The sequence below is a fragment of the Anneissia japonica genome, unplaced genomic scaffold (assembly GCF_011630105.1).
Source record: "Anneissia japonica isolate Jap-2015-1 unplaced genomic scaffold, ASM1163010v1 scaffold6417_len956965_cov193, whole genome shotgun sequence".
Lineage (NCBI taxonomy): Eukaryota > Metazoa > Echinodermata > Crinoidea > Comatulida > Comatulidae > Anneissia > Anneissia japonica.
This window is the reverse complement of record NW_022713977.1, coordinates 724,859-734,370: the sequence shown is the minus strand read 5'-3', so window position 1 is coordinate 734,370 and position 9,512 is coordinate 724,859. Positions and strand designations below refer to the sequence as shown.

Genomic DNA, 9,512 nt, shown 5'->3' with positions numbered 1-9,512 from the left:
ATCCACTTAATATATATATATATATATATATATATATATATATATATATATAAAATATGCCAACTTGCTTTTGACTATTGTTACACAAATTGTACAGTATATTATCATTTAACTCTCTCAGACTGTTCATTTTATGACGAGCATTTACAATGATTATAATATATGAAGAAGATGTGTCCACCTGCGTTTCAACATAGAATATAATATAGCATAATGGTAATGCAACTCAAATGCATAAGATGTTGACTTTCGAAACACTAACATTTATTGATGTGTATATTTTGGCTACTCCTGTATTCTTTGTAAATGCTTGTTATATATATTTATATATATATATAGGCCTATAAAGTGATATTTAAAACACCTCAATCACTTTACTGGCTATAATTCCTGGGGCTGAAGATCATCAGGCAGAAAACATTTAATTAACCAACAATATACAAGGAGATTAAACACTGTTTTCCTTCATCTATTTAAGATAGTATAATACATACTCCAATTATAAAAATGCACGCCATCCTGTCGGGATTTAATATTTCGACATTAATTATGTCATCATCATTCCTGATGATGACATAATTAATGTCGAAATATTGAATCCCGACACAATGGCGTGCATTTCGATACTTGGAGAATGTATTATACTATCTTATCTGAGATTAATCAGTGGACCTTTCGGCTTCCTTTATTTATTGCAACAGAATACAAACATTAACAGAATACAAACGCGAAATAAACAATACACAAGTTTAAAAATTAGGCCAGGGACATCTGAAGTAAAGAAATTACTTTGTACATTTAATTAACTAATTAGCTTTACATTGACAATTAGAAAGAAAAAATATTTGTATACATAAAACCATTCTTATAATTATATTCTTTGCATCCATTAGAACTGGCTGTTTTTATACACTGACTTAAGGATTGGAGGACATGCAATACTAAATATATTCAAATTAAAATATATAACATAAAATACATAGTAGAAAACCAGGATTAAAACCACCCTCTACCACCCAAACATCATAATGTTGGTGAATTTTTGTGTAAACACCAAGATACCCCACAAAAATCTGAAGACTATTTCCGGCGGGGTCCTTCTGGTGGTAATTGGGCAGTACAATGGGAGACAATCCCTTACTCTTTTCCAAATAGTGTACTGCGCGAGGCCATAATGCTTACGGGACCAATGGCTTTTTAAAAAGACGGTGAACTATCGTAACCTGCATTCAGATCTCCAGCTGAAACACAAGCAGAAATGATGGGAATTGAACCGGGGACCAAGAGGTTTTCTTAGTTCAGCGCACAACTAGTGGCTACCACCAGTTTAGTCAACTGAACTAAACTGCTCAGTAATAAGACTTAATTTATACAGAGCCCAATTTCACCTCTTTGAGGTTCAAGTCACTTGGTTACTCATTGTTTGACAAAACTGAACTAAAAACAAGAAATATTTTCAACAAAATAAAATGTTTTGGGAATGAAACAACAATTAAAAAGTTTATAAAGCCAAACTTTTGGAACTGAATTAGCAAAAAAATCAAAATGGAAAAAGCTAATAGTAAAACATAACCATGAAAATGAAAGCATTGATATTTCATGTAAATCAAACTCACAAAAGTGGACACAAGCTGCATGCAAAACTGATTTAAAATGTATGCGATTTTTAACTCCTCTCTCTCCACCCCTCACCCCAAGTAAATGAATTCAGCAATCTCCTACCACTCCCTGTGACACCGGAATCATATAAACTCCAATGAGAATGTCCAGGCTGGCACCTCGTTTTGAGTGCTTCTAGATTTGGAAAAAGGTTTGGAGATGCCGCTTTCTTTGCTTTGAGCTCTTACTTCCTTTAGTTAATTTATAGATGATATTTTATGATTTAGTTAGTGTAGCTTCTTTCTATTTTTATATATCAAGGATTATGCTAACAATTACACAGAGACAGTAAAAAGCACTCTACTGTCATTACCACGTAAGAAGATAACATAATAACCAATTAGGCCACGTCAAAAAATACATTAGTTTCTGGCTCTATTTCGCTGCCGCATTGATTTTTTTCCCAGTACTGCAATTCCTCTTAGTGACTCGAACAGCATACTAATAAAGTTAATTTCCATATTTTTCTACTTTGGCCAATGTAGATATAACTATTCAACATTACCAACACCGTTTGATCTGGAAAAGCTGTGACTGCCAACAAAAATATATACTGTGACCTCCCTTTCTTATTTCAAGAAAACTGAATAAGAAATTTGTATTTTTAGACTTTATAATGTCCATATAATATATACTGTATAAATATACTGTAACTAGTAAAAAAGAGCCAGAAACTAATGTATTTTTATGACTTTATAATGTCCATATAATATATACTGTATAAATATACTGTAACTAGTAATTCATATTTGCTAGGAACAAATATTAACATAAGAATGTATCTTTGCTATCTATGAATTAGGTTTTATTTGACAAACCCTGTGGTTTGCCAATAAATGCATGTGATATGACATTACATCATTGCCCACGTGTACACGTCTACACACACTATATCATTGATGTTAAAATACCATCAGTCAAATCTACCCACACACTCTATAGCTAATGGCTGGGTGCCTCGAATGGCGAGGTCAGGGTCCCAAATTGGAGACAATATCCCTTCCGGAAGATCTGGTTAAATGAGCCTTCTTAGGCCTATTTTATTTTGCTTTGCATGGTGATACCCATCGGCACTGACTTCCATGAGACAACTGAATTAAGTAGTAAAGTTTACATGCAAATATTATGAATTTCCAGATGGTTTATTTTTCCGGGAGATTCTTGCTTGATTGCGGTACGCCGTCTCAATTTCTGGGAGACTGCCGTGCCTTCATGGAGACTTGGGACCCTGCTAAGCTCCAATTTTCATAGCTTTTCCAACTAACAGTTAATTTTACACCTTATCTTTATTCCCCGATTTTTATTTAATTATTCCACCAACATCCTGAAATTGATTTGTAAACTTGTAAACTAATTATTTTAAGGGTTTTTGCAAAGCATATAAAATATTGATTGATTCAAATTTTTAATCAAAAGCAAATAATAACTAGATTTGAACTCGTCACTGAGGACGAGTTAGGTGATCCGCCGCACTTTGACCCTAGAGGAAGTGTGTGAGGTGCGGATTGAACAATTTTTAAATGCTGAAAATGGCCTAAAGTATACGCTAATTCAGTTTTTTTTTTAAGAATTTGGAGCATGTTAAAAGATTTACTCATGCGTACGCGCACGTCATGACGCACGTGCGCATGAAAATATTACAACATTTTGACTCCTGATATGAGATATATGTATCAACTCTCATTGACAAACGCTTCTTGGTGAGGGACTTTATTTATAATATTTATCATATAAAAATTCAGTTTTTTTAATTCAGATGTCAATATGATGACGTCACAGTGTCCAATCAGCCATAATGATCTATAAAATCATATCTACAACTCATGTGCTTTCAGAATATGTAATAAAAATTGGGGGGTCACCTTTCATCCTAAGGAGCTATATCTGATTAAATATATTCATAATTTTAAGCATATATAAATTTTGATGTGCACGTTATGACACGCGCACTAAAAATTAAGGTACATGACATTCTACCTTAGCCTGAAGTTAATGCCCATTAAATATGATTCAGAAATGACAACTGGTTAGGATGATATGGGGTCATCAAAGTTTTGAGGAAAGAAAGATTAGGGGGTCAGAAAAAACATTTATTTTGACCATGATGACGTCATCAAAATGTAAAAGGAAGTCACATATATGAAAGAGAATTTTCTAAGCTATAACATACTCAAAGTTGGGAGACGATCGATCAAGGATAAGCGAGATACGCCCAAATGCGTATTTTCAAAAATGACGTCACAGATAAAAATAAGTTTCTTCAAATTCAGATGGCAATATGATGACATCACAATGTCCGATCAGACATCATGATCTAAAAAATCATATCGACAACTTATGTGCTTTCAGAATATGTAAAAAAATGCGCGCGCGGCGCCGAAAATTTGAAAAATGTTGAAATACTCAGAACAGCCTGAAACGTGCTCTCCTTTAGTCAAAAGGTGATTTCGAGCATTTTAAAATTTTGACGCACACGTACGTGGGCGTAATGAAGCGCACACGTAAAATTAGGGTACATTACATTTAACATTAACCTGAAGTTAATGCTCACTTAATACGATTTCGAAATGGTAATTGGTTAGACTGATATGATCGATAATGTAAAAACGCAAAATTGCACGTAGATGATGTCACATTGAAAACCTTATTGTGACTATTCCAGGCCAAGCCAAATGTTCGTTGAAGCGCGCATGTGCCTTGCTCGCGGCAAATTTGAGATATCGTGCGCACAAAAATGGAAGGAAAGGTAGAATAAAAAAAAAAAGATGATGATGAAGTAAGAAGATCTCTGACAATAACAAGATATAGGCCTAAGTAAACAAAGTAAATGAAAAACCTTTACGCAAAATAAGACATAATGAATTTCATTGGATGGAGTGCCTTCCAATTTAAACATACCTGTACTGGTTATTGATAATGGACTTCAGGTCTATCTATGCCATTTTTCTTGTTACTGTTTCAGACAACTGGAAACTGTAGAACCTCTGTTTATAAAAACTGCAACAGCTTTATATCCGTGCAATTTGCGACGAGGTAACGTTTAAGTTGCAAAAATGGGATAGACAGTTTGATCAAGAGCATATGGAACAGACAATTGATTTAGTACTGAATTTATACATTGAAATTAGTAGAACAATCTTCGTATCGTATTGCAGTACATTAGCAGTTGCAATTGTATTGTGACTACACAATAATCACATGATACCTTCCATTAACATACAGCAATGTAAATGTTTCTGGCAGAAGTACAGACAAACAGGACTTGAATGTACTGTATGATCCTAGACAAATCACTATTGATTAATAAACCTCATAACTATAATACGACCCTCTAGGGCCACTTTAGTACAAAGTACAAATAGAAAATCACTATGTAAACCAACTTGCCCGACTATTTATCTTGCAGCACAAGATATCATTCCACTATACTTTGTATAGTTTTTAATTAATCAATGGTATTACAAGTAACTCCTGATCTTATTCTATGTATTAAAATCCAATGACCTTTTCACCCAGGACGAGTGATCAAACATTGGAATCAATATTACTCATTGAAAATAAAGAAAACAAAGAAACAAAAACCCAATAAAGGATTATGAAATAAGAGAGCATCAAAGGCAATGTCCCACAAAGGTCTGCAGATTTTTGGCTATTACTTTAATAATAATAATAATAATAATAATAACTGTGTTTTATTATTATTATCACCGTAATATTTTTATAAAGTGACTAATGTATAAAATAGCCTCAATATGCTAGGAGAGATGATGAAAATATAAGATTATTATAAAAGTTACGCATATTTTATGAAGAAGTCTTTTGGGCCTTCTATAAAACAGTCAATGTTTAGTAAATTTAGTAACATGTGGGTAGACGGACACGGAAATGCCCTAAGACCTAGGGCACTAGGGAAGAGTGATGAAAAATAATCTACAACTGCTCTACAATCATTTAAAATTGACACATAAAATACTTAAATATCCTTTTAGTTTATATGTTGATAGTAGATGTGAATTCGACAGAATTTATTTTCAAGATAATTAACTTTGATTATTCACAATGTGCTGAAGAAAAGTTGAATACAGGTTACTGACCTCTAATGATAGCTATTGATTTAAGCTCCGAAGTAGAATAACAACTTTTGTTTGTTTCCATTAGTGAGCTCCATCCTTTGAATCAAGTGCATTTATTGATCATTGTTCATTCATTAACAAGGATACAAGACACCAGAAGATCCCAGGAACCAGAATTAGTAAACATAATTGCTCTTTGTTAGATTACTAATTTGTTAATCTATTATTCACTTTCATTGATTTAGTACTGATCACACTTGTGTTTTCTTTTGCTTTAAATTAAAATGAAGTCGTTAGGAACACTCCAAGGAAAATGATGTGTGTGACCAACATAACATCCAGAGCATTAAAGACAAAGTACAACATTCACCCTAGGTCATGCTACTGAAAAGATTCAAAGAAGAGTTTTGGCAACATTCAAAAGGGGGATCTGGAAGAAACTGAATTGGGTTGTTGTTTTCACATCTAAAAGAAAAATCTATGAAAGTCAGACGACTTATTTCTACAGTAGTTGGTCTTTTCAGTAGTAGAAGATCCCAACAAAAAATGTTGGCAACATTCAAAAGAGAATCTGGAAGGATCTGGATTGGATTGTTATTTTCACAACTAGAAAAGAAATATCTATGATTATGAAAGACCAAACATGCAGGAATTCCTCCATGGTCCAAAGACTTACTGTATTTCCAACAAGTCATTCTGGTAGTAATTTGGGCTGATACGGAACTTATACGGATTGACCATGAGACTCACAGATAATTTATCATTTGCCAGTTTTACTTGCAATGAATAAAAACTCACAGATTTCAAGGTTACTCAGGGATCAAGATTTTTAAACGAATATATAATGATTTGCGAACAGCATATACAGTAATATGCAATAAATAAATCATTTCCATTCTTCTGTAGTGTTTATAGTGTAGCAAAGAATAAGCCTAGGCTATAGTGCAAGCCCAGTATGGCTGACATTGTCATCGTAAATAAACGACGCCCTTTACGCTAGCTGCCGTCAGTTTTCTTTTATTACACAGTAATGCACCGCGCATGATTTGTTTGTTTATCTGTTTTCCACATGAATGTACTGTCTGTACATCGTGATTCATGAATAAAATGAGTCTGTAAATATGTTTTAATTTTACACCAAGCAGCTGTTGGGTACTCATCCTAAGTGTACAGTACCGTACTTTGGTCAAATTTAAATGAGTATAACTTTTTGGTTTTATTAAATTTACATACAGGCACTGACTTAATTTAGTGGCCATGATCTATCAAATCAGTAGTGAAAATGCCCAGATTGCACAAGCTTCAAGAAACCTTCTCCCCCTGGGCCCCCAGCCAGTGGTGCGTTCTCTTCAAGTTCTCACAGATTTTTTTGGGGGAAAAGTTGGCAACTGTGCTGAATACTGCATTTTTTAATATGCACATGGACTGTATTGCACTCGCAACAAATGGCTTTAAACATCTCATCCAAGAGATTGTAAACTTGTATCTCAGTCCTCAAACGCAGCAGGAACACCAGAGATAAACGATGGAATTGAACCAGACACGAAATTGGAAAGACCTCTACAGTTTAGCACACTCAAAAGTAAACATTACTAGTTTCGACAACTTGTTGCAAACTTTGGTGATGCCTGCACTTTTGATTATAATTTGATTTGCACTGCATTCCTCATAACTACAAACCAACAACTACATCATTATACAGGATAATATATTTAGCGTATCAAGTATGTAACCTACCATGGTATCAAAATTATTTCACCTGTAATGTGTAAATGTACCGGAAAAATTCCTTAACTCTATATAGAAGAATGCTAAAGGCATTCCAGCACAACGATGGAAAGACCCTCTGGTTAAACAAATCTTAATGAATTAATTCCAAAATGTTAAGACTGTCTAATGGTTGAGGATAGCGGGAGTACAAAGTACAATTTAACATTATGCCCTTGGTAATTGCCAAACAGAACAGTTTAAAGAAATCAATTAATTCACCACCACCTATTATAAAGGTCTCAGAAGTGACTTCATATTAATGACCAAGGCACAGACAAAATTATGACACTGCAGTAGGTTACATTGTAGCTGTGTCTGAGAACTAGATTAGGACACTGCTGAACTACAGTTAGTGAATACAGTACTAAAGTATGATAAACAATCACCTAATTCTTTTTGTTCAAAACCTCTTTGTTCAATTTGAAAATAAAGTTTAAGAATGATCCTAACAGCTAAAGAGCTGACCTGAAGTGGTTCTCTAAATTCACAACTTATATAATCACAATTTAATCACAATTAATAATCATAATTTATAAAATTACAAATAAATAATTATTTAAGAATATTATGTAACAATAAAATTAGAAAATTGTTATGTAAATAATTAATATGGCTATGTAATAAATATTAGACTAAATACCTGTAATTTGCATTTTATCTAACATAACCTGCACTTGAAGAAACTGTATCTTATTCTTAATGAGTAGCAAATGGCATAATTAGTACTGCACAGGAAATCAATACTTCACATGTCCATCAATATCTCTGATTGGAGCAAGGCTGACAATCAGCTTAATTGAAATAATGACAGTGAAAAACCAGTCATTCTCAATCCATCAACATCATTAATGGTATGTCAGTAAGTCTGGATTTTAACCTACATAGCGGTACACAGATGTCTGATGTGATTGAAATCAACGATTGGAAGGGGAAAACTGGCTGAACGTTCCCACACCAGGTGGAGTGGAGAGGCAGTCCACGTTAGATATTCCTGTAGCTGAAGTCTCTGGCCGTCATTCAGTTTTCAGGACTTATTTCACTCAATTTCTAAATTCATTTGACACACAGACAGGCGGACAGTTTTCTGCCTGCTCATCGGACTATTCTTGGTACAATGTTTTATTTATGTATTACAATCCTAATCCACAGTGTCGAGAAAAGCCTACTTCATCTCACTTAATCTACTGTAGTATTTATTCATAGTATTACACCTTTGTAACAGACAAAATAAAACCTCCATACTTGGGTTTAGTTGTAAGTAGATTAGTTAAGATGTACTTGAAAACTGAATAATCAGTATACCTTTACAAAAAGCCCTGGGAACATTCCTTGACTTATACATGTATAATTAAATGATGGTTAAAATACAAAGATCATCAAATACTTTAATTTTAGCTTTATCCCTACCGTAAAGATTTACTTTCACTGGTACACGTAGAGTACTAATCCTTTATTTTATCCAGAATGTTATTAAGAGACGGTTTCCAAACACAGAGCCAAACTCTTTCTCACCTTTACAAGTAATTTCAAAGAATGACTACTTATTAATGGGGTGTGAAGTATTTTTAGTAATTGTTTAATCACCGTGTTGAGGTTAGAGCACAGAGCTCATTGTTTGGTAAACAACATCTACCACAGATCCCTGACCCAGTGACACATTAGGGTCATAATTTGACCTTATCCCTCTATCATTGACTAGACCAAATGCAAACCATTGTTGACCTTCACACCTACCTGAGATGTTTACTAACAAGATACTGCACTTGACCTCTACACCTTTTCTGGTGACTGAACATGTTACTTATTTATTTAATTATAAAATGTCTCAATACACAGAAATTAGGATAGTAATAAATATAATTATTAACAGTAATCAGGCAAAGGTAGTCATTATTACTAATAAAATATAAGGTTCACAGTGTCCAAAATCAATGTATAAGCCTACAGAGTTTCTCTACAGAATAGAATCTTCCAAAGTTTTGAAGCTACCAGCGGGGACAATCCTTGTTA

At 33.7% G+C, this 9,512-nt stretch overlaps 1 protein-coding gene across 2 annotated transcripts in view; it reads right to left on the bottom strand.

The window, feature by feature from the left end:
- Positions 1-9,008, bottom strand: part of LOC117108832 (ankyrin repeat domain-containing protein 50-like) — a 34,053-nt gene extending 25,045 nt beyond the window's left edge. Inside the window, exon 1 of one of the 2 annotated variants that reach the window (XM_033250988.1) lies at positions 8,910-9,008. The gene's annotated coding sequence lies outside the window, so the exon portion shown is untranslated. Of the gene's footprint in view, positions 1-4,557; positions 4,898-8,909 lie in introns of those variants that run through there. The other variant, XM_033250990.1, reaches the window with a different exon arrangement.
- Positions 9,009-9,512: the final 504 nt, after the last annotated feature.